Source organism: Ochotona curzoniae, unplaced genomic scaffold (assembly GCF_017591425.1).
Source record: "Ochotona curzoniae isolate NIBS_2020 unplaced genomic scaffold, NIBS_Ocur_1.0 contig_523, whole genome shotgun sequence".
NCBI lineage: Eukaryota > Metazoa > Chordata > Mammalia > Lagomorpha > Ochotonidae > Ochotona > Ochotona curzoniae.
In genome coordinates this window covers 5,064,004-5,079,324 of record NW_024466459.1, presented here as the reverse complement: position 1 = coordinate 5,079,324, position 15,321 = coordinate 5,064,004, and positions in this window count along the sequence as shown.

Genomic DNA, 15,321 nt, shown 5'->3' with positions numbered 1-15,321 from the left:
ACTAGATTTCATTGATTCCTTTCCACAAGCATTCAGACACCCAACAGTCTACCCATCAGATCCTGGGGGAATTGACCAAGTCATGAGAAGAGGAGAGACCGTAGACTCTTGTGGTGTAAGAGCTAAGTGAAAACAACCTACAGTGAAAAGTAATGGAAGTGATGGTGATTTGAGATGCCAAGGTGGGTCATCCACAGCCCCTCTCCTACAGGTCTCTGCAGAGACTCTCGGAGCCCAGTGGTAAGGCTGCCAAATGTTACATGGACTTGTTCAGTTTGTGTAGCATTAAGCCTTGGAGCTCAAGCTTCCAACTTGTAGGCTTTATTCTTTCAACTCACAATCTCAGACAATGGCTTCCTGAATTTTAAGTTATGGAATATATGGGGCAGGTATTTGGCATAGAGTTTAAGACATCAACCAGAGCACCCTATATTCCATGTTGGAACACTTGGGTTTGAGTTCTGGTTCTGTTTCCATTTCTAAATCACTAATACGTAGGAGGCATCAGGTGGCTATGTGGGTCTTTGCTACTACCTAAGAGACCTGGATTAAGTTCCTGGATCTTGGTTTCTGCATGCCTTGTCCCCAGATGTTAATAGACATTTGGAGAATACACCTGTCCATGAGATTTCTCTCTGTCTCCTCTGCATTACAAATAAAATACAAATGATTTTTAAAGGTTTTGAAAGCTCTTTCGGCTTCCACACCCAAGACTAAAGCCTATGTAATCATCTAAGCTTTCTTTTTAAGTCACTCCATCATGGTTTCTGCTTTCTTACTGTAGGTGACACCTTTACAGCCTCCCAGTGCTCTAAAATCTGCTTCTGTGTCCCTGCTTGAGTTATTCTCTGCACCGATCATGTACCTCCCAGTGCTACTGGCAGCGCCTGCCCCACTCCCTTCCCCATGCAACTACTAGTCCTTTCCTAACAAGGCCAGATCCTTCCCCTCTCCTCAGCCCCAGTCTCTCCCATTAGCCCTACCAGAAACATATTTATTAAATTGTCACCATCTGTCATATCAAGTATATAGGTCACAGTTGCCTCTAGATTCACAAATCCCAACATCCTCGTGACAAAAACGCATCTCTTTCTTGTAATTTTGTCACAAAACCTAGGGTGAACTGAAGTATGAATCTTTCTAAAATCAAATAAACTGCTCAGTGTATCAAACCTAGCCTATGTAGATTAAATGCAATTTCAAAACACGCAGAACACATTCTGTAATACTTTGAGCTAGGGAAACACAAAAAGGAGTGTGTGTGTGTGTGTATGTGTGTGTGTGTTGTTTTGTCTGTTTTCCTCTAATCCGTGATTAGTCTATCTTGCTCACTTCTGTATGTCAAGCTTCTAGAATAGTAAGCCCTCCATAAAACATACATCTTACATAAATAAATGAAATCCGTTCTCCATGGGGAGGTCTAATTGCACAATAAACTCCCTTACAACTTTAACCTTTCTAAGCTATACTCCACCTTGCTGTGGTAATAGAGACCTGAATCCCCCAGGGAGCACGTAGCTTTCCTCTCCGGCTCTCTCAAATCCATTAATTTGTCAGCCTTAGGTAAAATCTCTTTCCCTTTGAAGTTCCTGCCATTTGGCTCTCCTCTACTCTACCATATTGCTCTCATCAATCAACTCCCTAGACTCCCCTCTTCATTCATCAGGAACTTAAGGTAAGGTTTTTCAGCCTTCCCATCCACCTAGCCCCAGCTGTCACACTGGAAGACTTCCATAAAGACTGAGGCGGCAGCTCTCAAACCATGTCCTCTGGGTTCCTGGACACTGCCAGCTCCCATTAACTCTCCACATCCTCCACCTTGCTTACTCAACTCTTCATTGCCAAGGTACCATTCCACACAATGTTATCTTACTTCTCTGTCCACAGCCTCCTGCGCTTAAAGCCACCTCGCTCACATGATCTCTTTGCCTGTGCTTGCCTCTGACAAAATCTCCAGGCTGGGACAAGCGTTCAGGCTAATGTTCAAGATGCTTCTTAAACAAACACCCATTTCCATGTCAAAGTTCCTTAATTCAAAAACTAGCCCTGAATCCTGACTCCACTTCCCGCTCATGTTCCCCCTAGGATACAAGGGTGATGACTTGGGTGATTGGATGCACCCAACACTGATGACCTGGATTGAGTTTCTCATCTCCCAGCTTGGGCCCTGACCACTGTGTATTTGAAGAATGTATCAGCAGATGTGGAAACTCTTTCTGCCTTTCAAACAATGCATTTTAAAGAAAGCTCTAACCTTTTGAACTTTTATTTATTTCTAGCTCTTCCATCTTCACTTTCTTATGTTGCTTAATATTAGTCAGCCCAAACCTTCTACCAGTACCATTATCATCTTTGTTTTAATGTCTCTGTCCCAGCCCCCAAGATAAAACCAAATATATCATATTATTCTTCTTGGTAAAAAGTTTACTATTTTCTAGGTCAGTGCTTCAGAAGGCATGCAAAGTTCTAACCACGAGGCCTATCTTCTGCTGACTAACCATTTTTTTTTTAATTTCTTTATGCTAGTTTTCCAAAAATATAAGACATTCTTAAACTTCTCTCTGCTTTACCCCTGCCACTCACTGGAACATTTTGCAGATAACCATACAGATAATTTATTGTCCTGATTCATCCAGGTAACAGCCAGCAAACAAGAGCCCTTGGCTTCCTTCTGGGTCAATAGACTAACCGGAACTGAAGCCTTCATTCTATTCTAGAGGAAAAGGAGCCTGCCAGCTCCATCCTACATCCCATCCTGTGTGTGTTCTCATAGGCTTGGTTTTCCTGGTTACCTCTTGTGTGTTCCACATCATCAACCTCTTCTTCTATAATGATGCTTTCCAACAACATTTAGGCGTGGCCAAGACTTCTGCATCCCACCTCTTTCCTCCCCTCCATTTCACTGGCACCAGCTCTCTCTTTAGACTCTTCTGTCTTGGAAGATCCCACCCTCACCTCCTAGGGGATACTTTGTTCTCAGAACTTTTAGTGCTGCAGTCTCCCAATCTTTCCTTGCTTTCTCCAGTATGCAATCTCAGAGCCACCCTGAAGACTCCAAAACGCAACTCTTGCTTTATACACAGACGTTTTCTAAGGAACAGGCACCTCGGTAAACAGTCAAGATATAGATAAAGAAAACTTGATCACTGCCTTCCAAAATGTATAGGCCGGAGGAAAAGGCAAATATACACATTTAATCAATATGCATATACTCGATGCATAGTTACAGGATAATCATGCTGAGCAACCAGTCTTGCTTTCGTATGTTTAACGACTCAATTTATAAGTAAATTTCCATATAATTTCCTGTGAATACACTTAAATAAAAAAATTATCTCCAAAAAGTATCCCTTTTCAGATCCTTTTGCAGTATTGAATGTTAGATATTTTAGATATGCCTAAAACAGCACAATATAGTCTCTTAAATTAAGCAACATACTTTTCAAAATCTATTAAAAATTACATTTTTTAAATTTTACCTATTTTGCATTCCTAATTTTTAATCAAAGCCAGACTATCAAACACATTTAGGAGTTAGGAGATTAGCAAATTAATTCATCTCATTCCTAGAATTACAAGTTTGTAAGAACTCTGACATAATGTAACCTACATATCCTGTTATAATTCAATTCATGAACTCCCGCAATATGTATCAAAGATGGTGTTGTGTGTTTTTACAAGAAATATTCCTCACAAAAATAAAACTTTTTCTGAATAATCCAAACGAATTAAATCTGAAAGAGAAAACATTTACAAATTCAGCACTGTACAAACTGAGATTTTTTTTTTTTGTAGTATTATATAAGCTACTCCTGAGCAGACAAATCATGTGAGCTTTCAGATTTTGCCTTCTTGTTATGTCTTTGGAATAACATTTTCTTTAACTGGAGTCATCATTTTATTCGCCACTTTTTCACATCAGACATATTTTGTCACTTGAAGCACAGCAGTCCAGAGCCTGGTGGAAGCAATCAAGAAGAGAACTGCCCAGCAGGCTGCTTTCTGAACAATGCAGTTTGGAGTGTTGAAAGGCAAAGTTCATTGTATCATTTTCCATTCCATGCCTGCCACCCTACACAGAGTAAAGTGACATTGTTTTTTTAATCTAAACACATGTTTTGGTCTTTATGATTTTCCTATTAAATCTGAAATGCCGTGTGAATGTTATAGAAGGAGAGTGAGGTTTTTTTTTTTTTAATTCACTTAATAAGCAATCCAAGTAACACTAATTAAAAAGCTTAGGTAGTATTTATATCCATAGATATATATTTATAGACATCCAAGCATATTCATAAATACCATCATGTAGTTATCAATTATAAGTATGGTCAACATGTACTTATCAATTTTGTGTGTTAACATATTGGATATAGAGGTGGATATTCACATGCTGTGCATTAATACAGCTTCAAAGCGCATGCGCATGTGTACGGACATGTCCATCTTACAGGTGAGGCCACTCAAAGCTGAAAAGCACCGCCATCACCCCCAAGGTGATACAGCTGGTGCGTTTTGGTGCTCTGGCGTAAACCTAGGCTTTCTATTCTCAGATTATATGTTTACACCACTTTTACATAATACCAGATTTCTTGAATGAGTGCTCATTTTGCTTGAATATGTATGCAAACACAGTAGTTTTAGGTTTTAGCTTGGTCAAACATCAATCAATCCAAATCAGCAGCCATCTGCTGGTAAGTCGGCATCAGCAACCCTGTTTCTGATATTAACGTGGTTCTGGTTGTATTCACTTATTTATCTGGCAGTCATTGATGGCTGTGCTTCATTGGGGATGGTTGATCTTCCATAAAACAGAAGTCGTTTTTATGTCTTAGTCTCTCATTTGTCTCAGCTTTTTCTGCAATCTTGGGGAGATTTGTTCTACTATGGTCACTAGCTGTCCAGTTCCTGAGCTTTACAAATTACAGTGTTGCAGCTATGAACAGCTGGAGCTACTATGTCTTTCCACTGTGACATCTTCTTGTGTCAGTTGGAATTTCAATGGCCAGAGACCTTTAACACTAAAGCCAATAATCCGAGCTAGCAGAGTGTATGTGGGTGACCCACAGACACACCATGTGTAACTAAGGTGTTGTTGACATCACTGTGTACACAAAAATTCCAGGAAAATTCGAGTAACCTTTCACAACTCTCTACATCTCCTCCAAATACATTTTTAAAATTTAAATTAATGATTGATTGATTAAAAGAAAATAAATAACGATGACTTTTAATGAATAAAACATACACATAAAATGTGGCAAAGTGACCCAACAAACAGGAAAGTACAGGATTAGATGAGCTTTTACACGTTATTTGGGAAGTGATAAAAGCATTAAATTAAGTTGATAAAATTAAGGCAGGAAGAGCCTGACATGGTAACCTAGCTGCTAAAGTCTTCACCTTGCATGCACTGGGATCCCATATGGATGCCAGTTCATATCCTGCCTGCTCCATTTCCCATCCAGCTCCCTGCTTGTGGCCTGGGAAAGCAGTCAAGGATGGCCCAAATTTGGCTTTGGACACTGCATCCACATGGGAGACCCATAAAAGGCTCCTGGACCTGTAAAAGGCTTCAGATTAGCTTAGTTCTGGCTGTTACAGCCACTAAGGGAGTGAACCAGCAGATGGAAGATCTTTCTCTCTGTCTCTTTCTCTCTCTGTAAATCTAACTTTCCAATAAAAAGCAAATATTAAAAAATATTAAGGCAGGAAGAATGACTGTTTTTGGAGACTTGTATTTATTTGAAAGGCAGATTGACAGTGAGAAAGACATACAATGGTTCACTAAACAAGTGTCGACAACGGTCAACTCTGAGCAAGGCTGAAGCTTGAAGACAAGCTTCATCCTTGCACGAGTGTTAGGGACCCAAATAATCTGCTTGCACTGACTTCCCACATGCATTAAGAGGGAGCAGGATTAGAACCAGAATAATGGACTGAATCCAATGCTTATACGGGCTACCAGCATCACAGGCCATGTGGCTTAACTGTCTACAATATGGGTCCTTAGAGGTACATTTTTATCTCTCGGTTAATCACTAAAATACAAATGTGCATACGAAGCTTGGACAAATGAAATAATAATAAATAATACTTGTAACTCTTAAAAAAGACAGAGAACCAGTAACAGTGAAGCCAACATAAGCAAGAACCAATTATGAAGATCTCCTCTTCTATGCTAATAGTCACACTAATTATTAATGGACACAGTCTTCCAAGATTAAATTCCAAGTTGAAGAGCGTATGCTCTCACAAGTGACCCAATTTAAGTATCAAGGTGTAGAATGTTTAAAAATGAATGATTTCAAAAGGCAGGTCTGGGGAGCACTAAGCGAGAGAAGCCAGGCCCACCTGTTCTAATGCCAGACAAAGTGGGATTAAAGACGCATCATCACAGGTAGGCAAAAGCACTGATGACCAAAAGGCGCATCGCTACAGATCCTACAGATAGGCTATAAAAATGAGAGGGTAACCATGAACTACTTTATATCTGTAACATTAGCAGTGAAGGAAAAGTTTAAATAGTCCTTAAACTCAAAGTCTACAAAATCCGCCAAGGCATGAAACAAATAAAATTCTAAAATGAGTGTGTCATCAGGATACATTTAAATAACAGAATGCTGGAGTTGTGACTGATTTTGGAGGATTATGCTATTGTCATAATATAGGGCAAATCAGTGGGGGTGGGGGGGCTTGGGGGAGGTAGCAGGGAGAATGACAGAGCCTATGGAACTGCATTATATAATCAATTAATTAATTAATTATGAGGCCTTCCACAAGAAGCATCCAGACACAGAGCATTTCACCTGTGCCACTTTAGAAACTTCTAGAACAAAATAGGTCCGTCTTCCACAAACTCATTCATGCACCAAAACATAAAAAGTAAATCCTCCCTATATCCCCAGAATTTCATCACATGTCATCATGAGAAAAAAAAAAAACCTACTTTTTAAAAGCTTTAAGAAAGTGTTAATAAACCGATCCAAGCAGTAGGAATAATACATCAACTTCAAAAGGACTTTAACCTATACTGCTAAGAGTGTCGTAATTCAAAAATCAATGTGATATTCCACACTGAGATAAAAAATAATGCTCCTACATTAATCGATGCAGAAAGTGACAAAATTTAACACAGGTTTACAATTCTTTAGAGCTTTTAGAAATTTTGAAAGCTTGAGTAAATTGATTCATAACTGTGTACTTAAATATAAATATAAGAGAGCAAGAGATAATGACTCTGACTGTTCATACTCAACACCAAAATGAAGATCCTGACCATTTCAAGAAAGTTCCGAAGAAAATAAAGCTTCATCAGACTTCTTACAAAATCATAGTCATTCAGACAATGTACTACCATCACAAAGGTGACAGACCTATTAACAATACTCAGTATCATTGATACAGACTCAGGCTTGTACATTTGGTGAACTATGACCAACGCATCACTGCACTAAAGCAGGCGGTCACTTCACCAAATTGCGTTCTGTCCATTGGATGGCCAAATGGACAAAATGAGTCGGCCCAGAACCCGGGAAGGCTTGGGCTGTAGGGGCTTGCCTTGTTAGTGTTGCATTAGCTAAGTCTGCGATTCAGATGACTCAGTGTTGCTGAAGTCATTTTTTTTGTATCACAATGAACAAATGATGTTCTAAGCCCTCCTCTGAAGCAGAAGCAAAAATCTGACCTTCCATAAGCAAAGCATTCACAAAAGTCTGCTCAGAATTCTTCCCAACATTGTCTAAGAACCTGCAATGTTTTATCGTGAATTTGGCCTGAAAGAACAGATGGGAGGGAATGGCATAAAAAAGATAGAAAGTGAGCAATAAATGTCTCGCCAACATAGACATCACAATGAAAGCAAAAAAAAAAAAAATCAAAAAGGGAAATTTGTCGAATATCCATGAGTTTGAATTCAATCGGAACCATATGTAGCTCCAGATTAGCTCATATTCTCATGATAAAATTACTAATTTTGTCTTCAAGTCTGTGTACTACTCAGTATTTCCATGATCACTTAGTAACTGATCTCATGCATTATTTATTTGTCTGCATTACTCAGAAGATAAGAGACTTTGACCGAAGCCCCGAGGTTCCACCAGGAGGTTTGGGATTCAACAACCACACTTTGGGCAGAAAGGTGAGAGAGTCAATAGGGCATAGACTCTGGAGCAAGACTGCCTGGATACAAACTGACTTTTCTTGTCAGCAATCCAGCCCTTGGAAAGTTACTCTACCTGTACTTACATTTTCTTGCCTGTAAAATGGGTTGAGTAGCAGCCTCTACCTCAATCGCGTGTTGTGAAAAACAAGGGTTAACGAGTAATATCCTGAATACATAAATTTTGGCATATATTTCATTCCAAAAATAGTAATTACTGCTTTTTAGATGTTAAGCATAGTATAGAGAATCCTTGCCAGCTTAATCTTGGAGATTGGGAACTGTGTATTAACCTGGACTTTCCATAACTGGTAGTAATTGAAAACAAATTGGCACTTTTTCCCCTTCTCAGCTCAGTTTTCCCATTTGATAGATGACAAATGTACCTTTCTGGTTTCTTATGAGAAACCAGCTGGGAGAAGAGGCTGATTTAACTCCTCTTCTCATTTTTAAAATGATTCTATAATGCTATCAGCTTTATAAAGTGGACACAGTCATTAACTGATTATATATATATAAATAATTTGAATATATTATATATCATATATTATGTGTACATTATATGATTATAAAATTATATAATATCTAATAATTTGAATATATATTCAAATTGTTTTCTGAGCATTTAACATACTTACTATATAATATTAACGCTGTTATTATTTCACTATTTTTTATTTAGGTCTCAAAATAAATGGTTAGAATTTACTGTTAGGAATGTAATTGTTACAATTCAAAATGATTTGCTTTTCTCTCTTTTTTAAAGATTTACTTATTTGTATTGGAAAGGCAGACATGCAAAAAGGAGGAGAGACAGAGAGGAAAATCTTCTGTCCAATGGTTTACTCCCCAAGCGACCACAGCAGCTGGAGCTGAGCCAATCCGAAGCCAGGAGCCAGGAGCTTCCTCCAGGAATCCCACATGGGTATAGGGTCCCAAGGCTTTGGGTCTTCCTTGACTGCTTTCCCAGGCCACAAGCAGGGAGCTGGATGGGAAGCGGGGCCACCAGGATTAGAACCAGTGCCCATATGGGATCCCAGCACATTCAAGGCGAGGACTTTAGCCAGTAAACTATCATGCCAGGCCCAAATTTGCTTCTCTTAGCATGCACTGGTCATACCCTTATTGGATGAAATGCTAAAGGGAGATTTGAAGCTCTTTGTCAACACCAATAACAGATATGTGTGATATTCTCATCTATTTACATTCTGTATATGATCCATGAAATGTGGCATAAACCAAATTAGCCTATAATAGCAGTGTTTTACTCAAATGTCTCAAAATTTATGAGCTCTCCTTAAAGAGGATTAGATTTGATGCCTCGGTGCAAAATCAAAAGAAATTAATCTCATTGCTTTCTGATGCTTGGACTTTTTAAAGCTTATTATCTCTTGATCACCATTATTATTTTCTCTGAATTTCCTGTCACAGTGACACATGCTATTCACACTTGACACACAACAAAAAAAAACAAAATAAAAAGAAACACTTTATAGGGCTCTTTTCTATTGGCTCCTTTTTCTAAGAATATCCAGGAATGAACAAGAAGAAGAAAAAGGAGGGGAAAGGCTTCACAATTCCAAATGGAGTTAATTACAAAGTTGCAATGGAATAGGATGGAAAAGTCAACAAGATTTACCAAGGCTGACCCTAAGAAAGGTGTCCAAACATCATTGAACTTCTCTCCAAGTAGCCTCTCCATGAGTATTACCACCCAATTTGCTGGGAAGCACCCATCTCTGGGTCATCAGAAAGACCAGAAGTCCCACAGTTCTGAATGATGAAAGGAGAGATTTACTTGAAAGGGTAAGTCAGAATGGCCTCCAGGAATTTCTGAAACCTCACACTGGAGCAGGCAGTGAAACCCAGTTGTTGTTAGGAGTTTACAAAGGGCTCGAAGCAAAGAAAGCAGGGAGAAATTATAAGGTAGAGAGTATATTGGCTCACACCCAGTAACATAAGACATTCATTATACTGAGACGCTGTAACTCTCTGAACACCCCTTAAATCTCTCAGCTGTTAAATATGAGTTAAATGTGTAGGTCAATAAAATTATCAGCTATTTCCATATCCCCAAAACCAGAAATGGCTCACTAGTGGAAAAAAGACAAAGGTTAATAGTGAACATTTTTAATAAGAAATTTGGCATCATGCCATTCTACAAAAAAGACTTCCATGCCAGCAAGCTCTGACCCCTTCCAAAAGGCACAGCGTCTTTAGTTTCCAAAAGAGCGTGATGGCAATTGAGACACAGAATGCCAGATTTCTCATAGGTTCAAGTGTCAGCCACCGCTTGAAGAAAGGGTATTTGAAGGATGAGTGTTGGAGAACCACAGGCCAATTCCAGATAAGCCTGATAATCGGTTTTGACATTTAGAGACATCGTATCATTCAAATCTCCTGGATAGCTTGAATGACTTTCCTGAATTTCTCGTTTCTATGGCAACTGGAGATTGTAAAGTGCAAAGCCCAGTTGACCTCCTTCATTCCTTCCTGTTTTAACTTTTCACTAGAATTTCAACCTAGGCCTCAACGATTAGTCTATCAGTCGGTCCCTTGCTCTGAGTTAACTTTCCGTTTGGTAACATTGCGGTCATCTTCCCCATGAGCCATCTGCACTGCAGGTGTCCAAGAAAACTCATTATGGGTACGGAAACACCGTATTTGAGCTCTTATGTGTATTTTTCATTAAAAATAAGAAAAAAAACCTAAGCTTTACTAATACTCAGCATTTAATGCAGACACAGTGATTTGTTGTGTCAGGGAGTGCTGTGCTCAGCTACAAAATGGGAAATTTCTTGCAGAAAAACCTAAGTACTGCACAGCACTGGAGGACCTTCCCAGCAGCACCCTCATCCTGGTGCTCTCTTTCATGTTGCTGTGATCTGTGATAGTTTATTTGTTGCTGGTGCACTAGAATTATGAATCTGGCTATCTCCCTAACAAACAGATGGACAAGTGGCTTATAATTACCCAGTACCGGGGGTTAAGCTGTGGTTGGTACCACTAACACCCAGTATTGAAGGGATGGTTTGTGAACTGACTGTTCAACTTCCAGCCCAGCCTCCTGCTATGGACCTGGGAAGGCAGTGGAACATGGCCATGTTTTTGTGCACATGCATCCACAAAGGAGACTACTTCGACCTGGCTCAACCCAGACGGTGTGGTCACTCAGAAAGTGAATCTGAAAATGGACGATTCCCCTCTTGCCCCAGGTTGTCCTGTCTTCCACTTTACCTTGCAAATAAAATTTCACCAAAATAGGCTAATCTTTGCATTGTATTTTTTCCATGGGCATCGTGGGTATTCTTTGGGCAGGCAACAAAGACAGGGTTTGAAAATGCAAGTGAATAACAAAACTCTGTGTTGAAACAAGACAGCAAAAGGCAAGAACGCCATTCTGAAGCTGTACTCCCTGGGCTTAAATACCTGGTCCTGGATCCCACAGGTGAGTGCAAGCTAACGGCTCCATCTCACTGCATAGCAGTCTCTCCTCCCTCTGTCACTTAAGGATGGACTATGGCATCTCCACTCCTACTGCAGTGGTTCATTAAATAACCAAAGCCCATGGCAGGCAGCTGGTGCTTTTCCTCCTTTCTTAAATGGCTTTTCTCTGATCCTTCTAATAAGGACAAAAAAATTTGATGATTTAATGAGACTTGATCATCTAAGACTATTTGTAAGGTGTTTGGAATGAAACCTTTCAGAGCCAGCGGGGTGGTGTAGTGGGTTAAGCTACTGCCTGGGATGCCAGCATCCCACACCAGCACTGAGTCAAGTGTCTGCAACTCTACTTTCAATTCAGCTCCCTACTAAGGAGCCTGGCAATGGAACAGGAAAATCCTAGTACCTAAGTTCCTATTACCCACGTGGGAAACCTGGATGAAGTTCCTGGTTCCTGGCATTCGCCTGGCCCAGCCCTTGCTTTTGTGGAAATTTGGGGAGTGAACTAGAGAATGAAAGATATTTCTTTCACTCCCTCTAACTCTGATTTTCAAATAAATATATAAATCATTTTTTAAAAATGAATTGAACAAAGTTAAATCTCTCAGTGCCCCAAGACATAACTGATAATATCATATTTATGTAAATGCAATCATTCCTTGGTAAGTTGATTACAAATAAACACATACAGGTGTCACAAAACAGCATTTGGCTTGCATATCCTTTACATTATATGCTGCTCTATTTGCTAAATGATCTCTGCACTACAAATGTTACAAAATAGAAAAATAAATACTAAATGTGTTACTGTACTATACTGTTTTGAGGATAATGACAAAATAGAGACTTTTTATGGTCACCAGAATGTAATGTTTTTTTTCAAATATTTTCAATCTTTACCTGATTTGGTTGGCTCATCAAGAATCCATGGACACAGATAACCAACCGTGTGTGTTTGTGTGTGTGTAAAACAGAAAATATTCAGTATCTGGAACAAGAACAAGCCTGCAGTTTTGTCAGCATTTGCAAACTCAAGCAACGCATAATCAAAAATGCACCAAGGCTTTCTAGACTTAATAATGCAGGTGTAGCTGCTCCATGGGAGCCTATTTATTCAAAGGCAAATGAAAAAGCAATCAAATTTCTTGAGAATATACATGCTATTCTTAGCATGGTAGAACCAGCTAAATGAATACATGCAAATAATTTCATTAGGAGATACTTCTGGCACATGTTAGAAAAATCGTCCGAAGATTTGAAGAAACTGATTAGTATTAAAGATTAGCTGTAAATTGAATTTTTTTTAAAAAATGCTTTCACATAGCTCTGCTAAATATGTGATTGTTATTCTTTACAATACAGATTTTTTGAACCAATCAAGGGAAAAATCGGCCTGAGAAAGTGATTTTTAGTGATAAATGACTACTGAATTTAAAAGAAAAAGTACATGTAAGTGCTACATGAGGGAACACAGAGAAAGAGGATATTTTGAATGAAAAAAAAGATCCCAGCATAAAATTCACAGAGACAGCACCTAAAATAGATTCGAAGCAGACACACCGAAGTGAAAAGTGTACACATTGGTACGGGCTGCTATAGCTATGCTTTTATAGAATCTTCTAAAATATAATGCCTCTACGAATTACTGCGAATTATTTGGTGTCACACAGAGTTTTACTATTATTTTAGCCAGGCTTAAAATAAACACCAAATTTATATTTAAGTTATAGAATTTTTTTTTTCTTTCATGAAAGTGTCTGCCCTTTGCAGTGATAATAGAAAGTGTGACAGGGGCCTGTACCAAACATGGGTACTCTGACAATGCTATTCACGAGCATTGTTCAGAGCACAGTGAAAGTTCCACACCTTAGCAGACTTTAAAGATTACCAAAACATAAAAAAAAATTAAAAAAAAAAATCTTCCAGCAGTCCGGATAAGGGCTTCAAAGGAGTTAAGTCATTATAAAGGCTGGTTGTGTGGGGTCTCATAGACTGTAAATATGGGCATTCTCGGACAGTTTTCCAACCAAGATGAAATAGCACATGTTTTCCCCCAGGATGCATAGAATTCTTATGACCCGGATCAGTTACAACAGCATAGAGAGACCTTGCTGACAAGGACTGACACGTGGCAACTTACTTGCTGCCACTTGCTAATCGCCAGAGAATGGGGACGGAGTCTCTGTGGGCCTCTCCAGGAGTCTCTCTATCGGTATGTGACAGTGGGTGATGACCAGGGAACTAGGTGAGAATGTAAAGTCCTGTGGTACTGATAATCCAGCAGGCCAGGACATCAATGCAGGATGAGCAAATACTTAAAGAGAGGGAAGGAGAAAAATAGGGAGAGGGACATGAAGACAGGAAGACACGGATGGGGAAAAAAACCCCACACTTATATCAAAATTTGGTATGTACAACGTTAAAGCCAATCATCTATCAAACCCAAAGGCCCTTTTCATGCCATTAAAATGAAAGCATCAGGGACATTCTCCAAGAACACATTTCCTGTGAGATACAAAGTTAACTCTGCAACTGTTGAATTTTACTAAGAAAGTTCCTGCCACAGATATCTACATTCATAATGGGCACAATCAAGCTTACTCATTTCTCCTTGGGCACCTAGACAAATAAAGACCAACAAAGTCAAACTATATAATGAAATAAGAAATGGGCAAACAATCTTTTGTTCAGATTCAGGGAACTTTATTTAACCGGACTCCATGTGATTCAGAACATGTTAAGCCCTATTTGTAAACTGCATCATTTTTCTTATTAAACAAACTAAAAAGGAGGCTTCCCTTGAGTCTGCTGGTAGAAATTCAACCCGTATGTTTGCTGATCATTTACACTTAGCTCATCAAAATATTTTGTAAGAGCTGAGCTCTTTGGTGGCCAAAGTTGTTTGTGGTCTTTTTCTTTGAACATGAAAAATTGTGGTTTATCATCCACTCACACAAATTCAAAAGAAGGTGGCTGGAGAACACTTTTAAATTTATTATCTCATAATTCTGGAGTGAGTTACAAGATTGGAAAATTTGTTTCTCCAAACTGGCTTTGCTTCTCTTACGACTCATCATCATATCCCAACTCTACCTGTATAATGCTGAGTTCATTTTCACCGATCAGATTTGTAACCAGGATTCTCACTGATAAGGAAAAACCAGAAACAAAATGATCAAAGTCTTAGAAATGATCCAAGAAAGTGAAGAGGAGGCATTATGCAAAAAGTTCCAAGAAATTTTGGAGGAATATGAGCGTTTGGGAGTGTAGTATGATTCTGTAGTCAGATTTCAAATGTAGAGACTACAGCCTTCAATTCATCAAAACACAGCAGCAATGGCTGGCCTTCTTGTTATACTTCTGGACTCACACTTAATGCCAAAACCTAACCCACACTTATCAAAAGAAGCAGCGGAATGTTCCTTTGTTTTGTGTTAGCTGACCTGTGGCCCTGCCTACAGAGGTGAGCACTTTCATTGGCAGCACTTCATGGGAATACAAACAAAATCAGAAAAGGAATCACTCTACACAGAACATACACCAAAGGAAAATAGAACAGCAGCACAACTGGGGGGGGGGGGTAAATTCAGGTTGTGCTAGCTACCTGGCTCTTTATTTTCTTGCATTTATACTGAAAATTAAATCAATATATTTCAGATGAAGTCATTTATATCATTGATTCATTCTGTTATATTCACTCAGTCAGAAAAACATAATGC